Here is a 10,896-nt window from a genome sequence, read left to right as displayed (position 1 = left end):
CGAGAGTGTATGGGTGTTTCCCAGTGACAGGTTGCTGGAAGGGCATCCACTGAATAAAACATATGCTTTATAAGTTGGCAGATCTATCCGCTGTGGCAACCCCTGATTAATAAAGGGACTAAGCTGAAAAGAAAATGAATGAGTGACTAAATGAATAAAATGATTGCAGTTTATCATAAACATACATTATTTAGCATGTCTGAACAGTCAGCTGTTTGCAGTAAATTCAAAATCAACATAGTTTTCATTCTATAAGTGCAACTATTTTTAATTCTATATCTGTAACCAACATTTCTGAATGTTTTTAAAGAGATAGTTCACCAAACAAATTCAAATATGTCAGAATTTACTCAACTTTCACTTTTTCCAAAACATATTTGAGTTTCTTCTGTTGAAAATATATATTTAAAAAAATTCTGGTTGCTGGAAACAATGACATATTATAATGGGCTCAATGCGTAATTCCCACTATGGAAGTCAATGGGTCTAGGCAACCAGCATTCTTCAAACTATAATTTTTTGTGAACAGAAAAATTAAACTCATAATGATTTAAAACCATAGAATATGGTTTATTTGGTCCATTTTTTTTGGTCCATAAAGAAGATGCATATTGGTAGTACATATCTCTTTATACAATAAAATATATTTTACAAGTTTGTGCTTTCTTACTTCTAGGTATAATTAGAGTTTTTCTCACCATAAAATTCGAACCAGTTAATAAAATAAAAGCGTTATTGAATTTTAAAACCGAGAAAACAGCAGCTCCTCCATTCAGTTGCGTTTGTTTAAAGCGCAATGATGACCGGACTAAGATGGCGGCAACCGTTGCTGTGGTTACCATTAGGCGTAAAAAAGAATGTGTTCGAAAAACGTTCGATGACGTTGAGAAGCTAGTGTGAACAGCATTATGTGTTTGACCATCGCTGACATTAGCGGTATGTAAAAATCTTTCTAAAAGTATAAGCTTAAAGTTGTTATATTTGGTTGTTTCGACATTCTTTTGGATGAAGGCCACTAAAGATTTAAGTATTTCTGTCATGTTGTTTCAGTTTATTATATTAGTGTTTTTTACGTCTTGTTTTCGATCAGACTGTAGATTGTACTGCATGTTGGTTTGAATTAGAGATTGGGAGATTGCTATATTGTCGACTTGTCAATTTCAGGATTTTATATATCTTTTTTAGTAACCTGTTTATAATCGTAGAATGCCATTTGTTATGTTGTCAGGTTGGTAGACTGATAGATAAAATATTTTTGTTTGTATGCTTCATTTGAATGTTGCTATATTGTTAAACATGTACAGATTGTTATTTGTTATATCATCAGATATGTTGGTCTGTTATATTATTTGTTTGGTGTCAGCTTTAACATACATTCCATATTACTGTTATAATATTTATTTGTAGTTTATGTTGCGGCCTGTGCTATATACAGTTTTACTAATTATTGTAACATGTTTATCTATTCTAAGTTTACAGATTGTTATATTGTAGAGTATTTATAGCTGCGAAAAATTACTTGTTAGTGTTTGTAGAACCAGACTAAAGACAATGGTAGATGAAACGTCCAAAAAATGGTATTAAATTTAATTAATGACTTGACATCTTTCTATCGAATTTTACAGATCGGAATTTACCACAGGGAGAAAAAAAAGGAATAACACACCTAAGCAAAGACTAGAAATTGATGGTCAGGAATTTCAGATGGATGGGTGCAACGTCCTGGACGTCCTGCCAAGATGAAAGGGTGGTGTTTGGTATAGATCAGTGGTTCTCTAACTTTTTTACCTTTCTTTTTCAAAGAATTTGTCTCTCCAAGTCCCACCTAATGACTAACATGAAAATATAGTAGTGTAGCAGGCCTAGTTATTCAGCTACAGCTCTGCACAGTTCAAAAACAAGCCAGATTTATTCATAAAATAATGTCAGGCACTTTAAACATTATAAATAGTTTAAACATTAACACTGCACTGTGCTTACCTTTAAATAAAAATGCGTTTAAAAGTTAATCGGTACTGTTCATAAAAAGTAAAAAATAAATAAATAAAATGCTGTACTTAAAGATGAAGTATTAGAAAACAGTAGCCTATATTAATCAAAATCTAGAAATGTAGCTTGGACTTCATACATTTTTCATAAATTTTGATAAATTATTTTTGATACATTTCTAAATATGTTGCATGTACATATGACATATTTGTAGGGGGGAGACCGTGGATAGTTGTACTTTTATTATATTTCGCTATATATCTTTGCGATCTTGAGTTATGAGTGTCTGATATTAAATGGCATACACAGTATTTTTGCAGCACAAACAGAGGAGTGAAATGTTACAATTCACTCTGGGTTAGTTGTAACACACCCCATTGTGGGATGGAAATTCTGATTTCCACCGGGGTGAGAAACATTATGAAATAAGAATTATGAACAAAAAATGAACTTTTTATTTAACATTGATCTTTCAGTATAATTTGTGTTTACAAAGCTGAATAAAATGTGTAAGTGTGCAACAGTTTCAACAATTGTGCTTCATGATCCCAAATTGAACTCAGGTCAAACTCAAACTACTTTGACTTCTTTTTATTTCAATAATTACAAGAATGCTGAAATTAAATCATACAAATACAGTTTAAAATCTTCTTGGGGTTGGTGGTGACATTACACTGATGTTACTATTGGTGCAAAAGTTTTGTTGTTACAAGTGACCCAGCATCTTGTAGCCATGAATCTGTTCTCCTTACAGCTAACAGCTTAAACATTATCACCAACAATGTGGATTAAATATATCCACACACAAACACAAATTACATGGGGTTAACTACAAATCAGGCATTGCTTTCTTAAAAATCATTTAAACAAAAAATATGACTTTCTTAGCTCAAATGTGTTTTTTCCCATCTAATATCTGCTGTGTCTGTCACAGGACTCTACTTTTTCATATGTGGTATGACGACTAATGTGAGCTTGTGGGAAGTGAATTAACTGATTTGTTACTAGTTCCTGGTTGTAAAGATTGGAAGTTCCAGTGAACTATTCCCGGTCTCCTCCTTGAAATATAAACAGTAACTTGTATTTCAAATATATGATTCACAATTACATATTTAAATTACAAATTAGATCTGTGTACAGTGCGTCATTTGCAGTATGCATGTTAGAAAGTTAGCGAGTGGTTATAAATACACTGTTTGACCTATTCATACAAGATTTATCAATTGATGTGAATTGATTTGGTGAAATTAAGATTATATCTTAAGTAAACCGTGGAGTTTGCATAAACTGCACCCGACAATCATTTTCAGACCAACTCGGGTAGGGTTCACGGGTCCTCCGCCTGTGCACACAGAGACTAACTTTAATTTTTGTGTTTCTCCAAGCTTAAAACATGGAAAATTAGCCTAAGTCTATACAGTACAGGGAACAGCCAATGCTGATCACATCGGTGTTATCGTACGAGTCAAAGGGTAAAAGAGTATTCATATATTTGTAACTATTATTCAGTGATTCCTCCACGTACCACTGAAGGGAAGCCTGTGTACCACACTTTAAGAACCACTGATATAGATAGTTAGATAGGCCTTGTCTGTGTCAGGAGAGCAGGCAGAAGAGGTAGACTCACGAGAGAATCTGTGGACAATTAGGTAAAAAATCCTGGAGAACAGAAGGTAGGGTTTTGTTGGGGCTGTCTTTGTTTTTGTTTTTTTTGTTTTTTTTTTTGTTTTTTTTTTGCAGATTGGAGTGGAGCAGGAGACTTAAAAGGGGAACGATGGAGATAAACTTGAAGACCTGAAGCTTCACCTGATGGGAGTGAAGGAAAAAAAACCTAGAGAGAACCAGACTCAGTTGGGCATGACCATTTTAATTTCTCCGCTGGCCAAAAGTCTTGTGCAGAGCTTCAGTCACCGCGGAGATACCACAGATGACAAACAGAATGAAAACCAGATGAGAAACAAGAAGACAACACACTAGGAGAGACATGAAAGACACAGAATATGTAAGTTAACTGATATCTAAAAGCACCACTAATGGTGTATAGGGAGCTCAGTCCTTTCTTTACTAGCGAAGAGGCCGAACATTGAATGAATGTGAATGGAGTCTTTATAGTACTATGATGATGATGATGTTGATGATTGTCAGGTGTGTGTCTAATTAGACTCTGGTGAGGGTGCTCGTGGTGCTTTAGTGGGTGGAGAAACTGGTCTTAAGCTGTCGTCACACTGGGCTTTTCCTCCCATAGACTTCCATTCATACGCAAGCGAATGTGTCAGACTGGAAACGCAGGGTCATGCGTCAAGTTTCGCAGGTTGCTGCGATGCAAAGTTCAAGCTTGGTGAACTCTGACCTGCGAAATCGCATCACTTGACTGCGTGAGACCGATTGAAGATTAAAACATGACTTTTCTGGACAAAAATCTAAAACATGGAGCAGTCATTCGCTTTTTTAATGTCTAATAATCTTGTTTAATCCTGCCCCTTTTCGCAGAGCTGTACGACAGAATTTCGCACACATAAACTCTAGTGTGACAGCAGCTTTACTGTGACAGGAAGTGATGGTCGGGTATTTTGTTTAGATAGACAGAGATAGATGCTATATTTTTGTTTGTTTGTATGCTTCGTTTGTATGTTGCTATCTAATTTAGCTTTTGCAGATTGTTATTTGTATTATTATCATATAAATTGATCTGTTATGTATTTGTATGCTGTCAGCTTTGACAGATTGCATATTACTGTAGTCTGTTGTTGAATAGATTGTCTGGCTTTGGTATTATTTATTTGTGGTTTATGTTGTTGGCCTGTTCAACATTTGTAGCTTTTTATTGTTATGTTATGTTTACAGCTTTATTTTACAGGTTTTTTTTTTGTTAGTGTTATGACAGAACCAGACTAGAGGCGATGGAAGATGAAACTTCCAAAGAATGGTATTATGTTTAATTAATGACTTGATATCTTTCTATTTTGCAGATCGAAAGGGACCACATGAAGAAAAAAAGGAATCACACACCTCAACAATGACTGGATGGTTAGGATTTTTTTTTTTTTTACAAAAATCAGATGGACGGGCGAATTGATGGAAGTCCTTCCAAGATGAAAGAGTGGTGGTAGGTATACAGTAGGTAGTAAGAGGCTTTGTTTGTGTCAGGTTTTTCTTTTTCAGGTAATGGAGAGAGAGCAGGCTGAAGAGGGAGACTCACAAGAGCATCAGTGGACATTTATCTAAAAAAATGCAGAAGAACAGCAGATAGGGCTCTGTCAGTGCTGTCTATAGGTACGTCCCACATCACATACTAATACACTGTTGTTCTATGCCATTTTGTAGCTTAAATAGTTTTAGTAGTGCGTTCACACTAAAATATTCGTTTTGTTCCAAAAAAGATTAACTGCACTTTAAACTCCCGAACGATGCACTCATTTAACCGTTAAAAAGAAGTGTGGACTGTTGGACATTGCAAACACTCAACAGCTGCAGTTTTTAACCCGTAGTGGAAGGGGCGGAGCCATCATGCTTTTATGTTTGATTACTTCATTTTGGATTATGAAAGCAAAATTCTCCTAGAGAGAGTTTATGGCTGCTTCTTAATAGTGAATGTGGTTATACTCATGGCAGGTATTATTTGATAGTTTGGTCATATATTTTACTAATTTAGCAACCGTCAAACATCTAGGAAATGGTTTGAATTTGCAGTTAGTAAATAATAATTAGTGTTCTATTGGGGATGATACTACATACATATACTATGCTGTTGAGTTTGTAAGTGCATAAATACATAGTGTATAAGTTCATAGTGTATAGTGTGCCATTTTAGACCCAGCTTTTGGAGTGGAGCAGAAGAAGGAGACTCACAAGGAAAAGGAGATATACTTGAAGGGCTGGAGCTCAGGAAGCAGGTAGAATGGCTTGAACTGACTGGACAATGGAGTTAGTTTCCAAAGAAATGTGTTTAGATTAATTAAAGACTTGACATGTTTTTATTGTATTTTGCACATAGGAAGGAACCACATGGAGAAAAAAAGGAATAACACACCTCAGCAATGACTGGATGGTCAGGAGTTTATTTTTACAAAAATCAAATGGACAGGTGAATCGATGGACATTCTTCCAAGATAAAAGAGTGGCGGTTGGTATAGGTAGTAATTAGACCTTGTTTGTGCCAGGTCTTTTTTTTCAGATAATGGAGAGAGAGACGGCAGAAGACGAAGACTCACAAGAGCATTAGTGGACATTTATCTAAAAAAATACTGTAAAACTGCAGAAAGGGCTCTGTCAGTGCTGTCTAAATAACCGCTTGTGTTCTATTTCGGATGATACTACATTCGTACATTATGCTCTTGAGTGTGTAAGTGCATAAGTACATGGTGTGTAAGTTCATAGTGTACATAGTGGAGATATATTTTAAGACCTGGAGCTGAGGATGCAGGTAGAATGGCTTGAACCAACTGGACAATGGAGTTAGTTTCCAAAAAAATGTGCTAAGATTAATGATGATTGACATCTTTCTATTATATTTTGCAGATAGGAAGGAACCACATGGAGAAAAAACAGGAATTACACACCTCAGCAATGACTGGATGGTCAGAAATTTATTTTAAAAAAGTCGGATGGACGGATGAATCAATAGATGTCCTTCCAAGATGAAGGAGTGGAGTGTTGGTTGGTATAGGTAGTAATTAGGCCTTCTCTGTTTTAGGTATTGTTTTTTAGGTAATGGAGAGAGAGCAGGCAAAAGAGGGAGACTCACAATGGCATCGGTGGACATTTATCTAATTAAGTGAACTTTAAATTTCTGGATGAAGCACTTATTAAACCAAGATATAATTGAAGACCTGGAGCTCAGGAAGCAGGTAGAATGGCTCAAACTGACTGAACAATGGAGTTTGTTTCCAAAGAAATGTTTTAAGATTAATTAAAGACTTAACTTTTTTTTTAATTTTGCAGATTGAAATGGACAACATGGTGGAAAAAAGGAATCACACACCTCAGCAATGACTGGATGGTCATGAGTATATTTTTAAAAAATCAGATGAACAGGTGAGTCGATGGACATTCTTCCAAGATGAAGGAGTGGTGGTAGGTTTACAGTAGGTTGTAAATAGGCCTTGTCTGTGTCAGGTTTTACTTTTTTCAGGTAATGGAAAAAGAGCAGGCAGAAGAGGGAGACTCACAAGAGCGTCGGAGGACATTTATCTAAAAAAATGCTGGTGAACAGCAGGTAGGGCTCTGTCAGTTGCAAAAATGCATACTTATACACTGTTTTATGCTGTTTTGTAGTATAGATAGTGTAAGTAGTGTGTTCACACTGAAATATTCTTTTTATTCTAAAAAGATTTAAGTGCATTTTAAATTCCAGGATGAAGCACTTACGTAACTGACATACACTTGAAAACCTGGAGCTCAGGAAGCAGGTACAGTAGAATGGCTTAAACCAACTGAACAATGGAGTTAGTTTACAAAGAAATGTATTAAGATTAATTAAAGACTAAATAACTTTTTATTTTATTTTGCAGACTGGAATGGACAACATGGAGAAAAAGGGAATCACATACCTTAGCAATGACTGGAAATTGATGGTCAGGAATTAAAAGAAAAAAATCAGATTGACAGGTGCATGGAAAGACGTTCTTCCCAGAAATACAGGAGTGGTGGTTGGTACAGATGGTTAATTAGGCCTTGTCTGTGTCAGGTTTTTCTTTTTCAGGTAATGGAGAGAGAGCAAGCAGAAGAGGAAGACTCACAAGAGCGTCGGTGGAGAACAGCAGGTAGGGTTTTGTTGGAGCTGTCTTTGTCTTTTACAGGTTGGAGGTGAGTAGAAGAAGAAGATTCACAAGGGAGATATACTTGGGGACCTGGAGCTCAGGAAGCAGGTAGAACAGCTTGAACAGACTGAACAATAGAGTTAGTTTTCAAAGAAATGTATTAAGAATAATTAAATACTTTATATCTTTCTCTTAAACAGATTGGCACGGAGCATGTGGAGAAAGAGGGAAACACGGATGGGTGCATGGAAGGATGTCCTTCGAAGAGGAAGGGGGTGGTGGTGGGCATAGATTATTATTTGAATTCATCTGAAGACCACTTGAGAACATTTGGTTTATTGCTGGAGATCAGCCAGCCAGTAGAGCTTTGTTAGTCTTTTTTTTTGTCATTTGCAGATTAGACTGGGGCATGTGGAGAAATGGGAATCCCACCCCAGTAATGACCGCAAACTGATGTTCTGGTTAAGTATTTTTTGGATTGATAGATGGATGGATAGAATAATGAATGGATGGATGGCTGGTCAGATGTTAAATAGATGTCCTTCCAAGAGGAAGGGGGTGGAGGCAGGCATAGATTGTTAGATAGATGTCATGTTTGTGGCAGTTATTTAAATTGTAGTTAATGAACACACAACAAGCAGAAAAGGGAGACTCCTCAGTTGTCGCTAAACCCCATTTATCGGGGCACGTGCGCTCGTAAATGGAGCAATGGAGTAAATAAAGTAACGTAGTTTAAACGAAAACAAACTGATGCATGTAAGAAGAAAAACATTCTTGTGAGCCTTAGGCACCACTGCTTCTGCTCCTGATATGAATCCTCGCTGTTTAACACACATGCTAAAAATAATATGCGCAATTTCAAAAATGTGAAACCTGCGTAACAGCCTTTAATGCAGTAACGTCGGCACTCAGTGAGTTTTGCAAATCGGCAAAACTGATGTTTAAGTAAGATGATGATGATAATGATAATTTTATTAAGCATGGCTCCTCTAAGATGATTTTCTATATGAAGCACCAAGGAGAGATGATGAGTCAGGGAAGTTAGACTCAATAACAATAACCAATTCTGTACATGTTTGATTTGTGTTCTCTAGAATGAAAGAGTGATATTTGTTAATAATAATACTTTTATAATAATAATAATACTTTTATTTATTTGTAATATAATTATTGTTGGAGCGGAAAGCAAACTGCTAGGCTCTAGTTCTAATTGTGTTCAGCAAACAATCCTGGGTGTCGGTTAGGACACAACAAATGAGGAGACTTGAACTTCTTTCCAAAGTGTATTGATAATTAGTCTAGAAATAACATAACAAATAACATGAGGATATATTAGTACAGTTGAATGGGTACATGTACACAAAATAATCTGTCTTTGCTTAATTATGTATAATAAAGCATGCAGGGTTATCCTAAATAACAAGTGAAGCCCTAAATAATATAAATCCAACAAATAAAGATGATACATTAGCAGCAATATGTAAAATACTGAATCCAAGTGTGTAATAATCAAATAATTTGCCAAACATCACCACAAATGCAATAATGTTGATTAATACTGCAGTATAAAAGATTTAAACATTTATACATTTATAGTGGCTAATGAGGCATTTAGCTGTCTCTATATAGCTTAATTATCACTGATCGGACATGAAGCATTAAGCATTGCATGTCTGGGCATGCCCATACAGATGTAAATGTATACTAATACACTTTAACAAGGCTAAAAACATACAGACCTAAAGAGAAAACTTACTTTATGGTCATGCACTTACACTTGGAAAACTTAAAACACCAAACGAATTCTAGGAGTAACAGGAATAAACTTTAGCTGCACAGCCGTCGGTCTCAGACTCAATAATGAAAGCAGCAGAAAAGTAAAACTATAACTACAACGCCTCCTACTGGAAGCATCAGGAAATGCACTCTTAAGTTTTCAGAATACAAGTCTGTTAATAAAAGTCACAATTATAATTTTAATTTATAATATTCGGTGTCGCTATTTATATGTGGTTTAATAGTTTGCGGTGTGGTTGAGGGGGGCCGTGCCCCAGTTGAGCTTTATGTCTAGTAACATCCTTGAGACTCACAAGGGGAACATTGGGAGATATACTAGAATTCCTGGAGTTCAGCAAACAGGTAGAACTGCTTGAATAGACTGAACAATGGAGTTTGTTTCCAAAGAAATGTATTTAAATTCGTAAAAAACCTGATATCTTTCTCTTTGGCAGATTGACACAGAGCAGAGGAACATGGGAACACACCTTAGTAAAGACAAGTGCATCATAAAAATTTAGGTACAGCCTTAAATCTTTAAGCTGAATCAAATTAACTTCATAAAGCATTTTAAAATACATATATTTTAGTTTTTACAGAGTGATAAGATAGGTATTTCCGATAGATAGATAGATAGATAGATAGATAGATAGATAGATAGATAGATAGATAGATAGATAGATAGATAGTATTAAACAAGCAGATAGAGCTCTATAGATGTTGTCTTTATCTTTTATAGACTGGAGTTGTCAGGCTCGGGGATCGAACCTGGGTCCCTGGCATGTGAGTGTGGACTCCTTACCACTGAGCCACTGGTAGTTGAAGAACCCAGCAATGAGACTCTATCAGATTCCCTGAGGAGTTTTATTAACAACAAAAAAAAAAAAAAACAATCTTCAATGGAAGATGAAAAAACAGTTAACAAAAACAGGAAACTTCAGGTTTCAAAAAATACAAGTTAACAAAAACAGGAAACTTCAGGTTTCAAAAAGGACATCAACTTAGACAGGCAAAAACTTCTGAACAGAAAAAATCCCAAAAAACTCCAAGGAATATTCGATACAAGAGAACTAGCTCAAATAACAAGAAAGAAAGACTCACTTTAGGTGACAGGCATGGGTCAACAATAACCGAGCAAAGAACAGAGGAAAGAATACAAACAACTATACAAACAGCTAAACAAGGCACATGTTAAACTGATCTCGGTGATACAGGTAACCCAAAAAAGAAAAAGTTGAAATGGATCTAGTGGTGAATAAAAAACATTACATGAAAAATTAACCAAAAACCCTGACAGGACCCCCACCCTCTAGGAACGGCACCTGACGTTCTTGCCGAGTGATTTCATCTTAAGAGCGTGAAAGTCTCGATT

At 35.8% G+C, this 10,896-nt stretch overlaps 1 long non-coding RNA gene across 2 annotated transcripts; it reads left to right on the top strand.

Annotated features, from left to right (window-relative positions):
• Positions 1-2,455: 2,455 nt before the first annotated feature.
• Positions 2,456-10,601, top strand: LOC141376771 (uncharacterized). 2 transcript variants are annotated; one of them, XR_015503969.1, is made up of 15 exons: positions 2,456-3,991; positions 4,959-5,016; positions 5,137-5,262; positions 5,801-5,882; positions 5,984-6,073; positions 6,508-6,566; positions 6,683-6,836; positions 6,931-7,023; positions 7,105-7,204; positions 7,343-7,397; positions 7,500-7,596; positions 7,676-7,856; positions 7,949-8,029; positions 9,980-10,045; positions 10,264-10,601. It is a non-coding gene; the product is annotated as an uncharacterized LOC141376771 (long non-coding RNA). The 2 variants fall into 2 exon arrangements; XR_015503970.1 differs by lacking the exons at positions 7,105-7,204; positions 7,343-7,397; positions 7,949-8,029; positions 9,980-10,045; positions 10,264-10,601 and adding an exon at positions 6,150-6,331 and having other exon boundaries at positions 6,931-7,073; positions 7,500-7,562; positions 7,803-7,856.
• Positions 10,602-10,896: the final 295 nt, after the last annotated feature.

The sequence above is a fragment of the Danio rerio genome, chromosome 12 (assembly GCF_052040795.2).
Source record: "Danio rerio strain M-AB ecotype USA chromosome 12, GRCz13ab, whole genome shotgun sequence".
NCBI classification, from domain to species: Eukaryota; Metazoa; Chordata; class Actinopteri; order Cypriniformes; family Danionidae; genus Danio; species Danio rerio.
The sequence above is the reverse complement of the archived record's forward strand: the minus strand, read 5'-3'. Positions and strand labels throughout refer to the sequence as shown.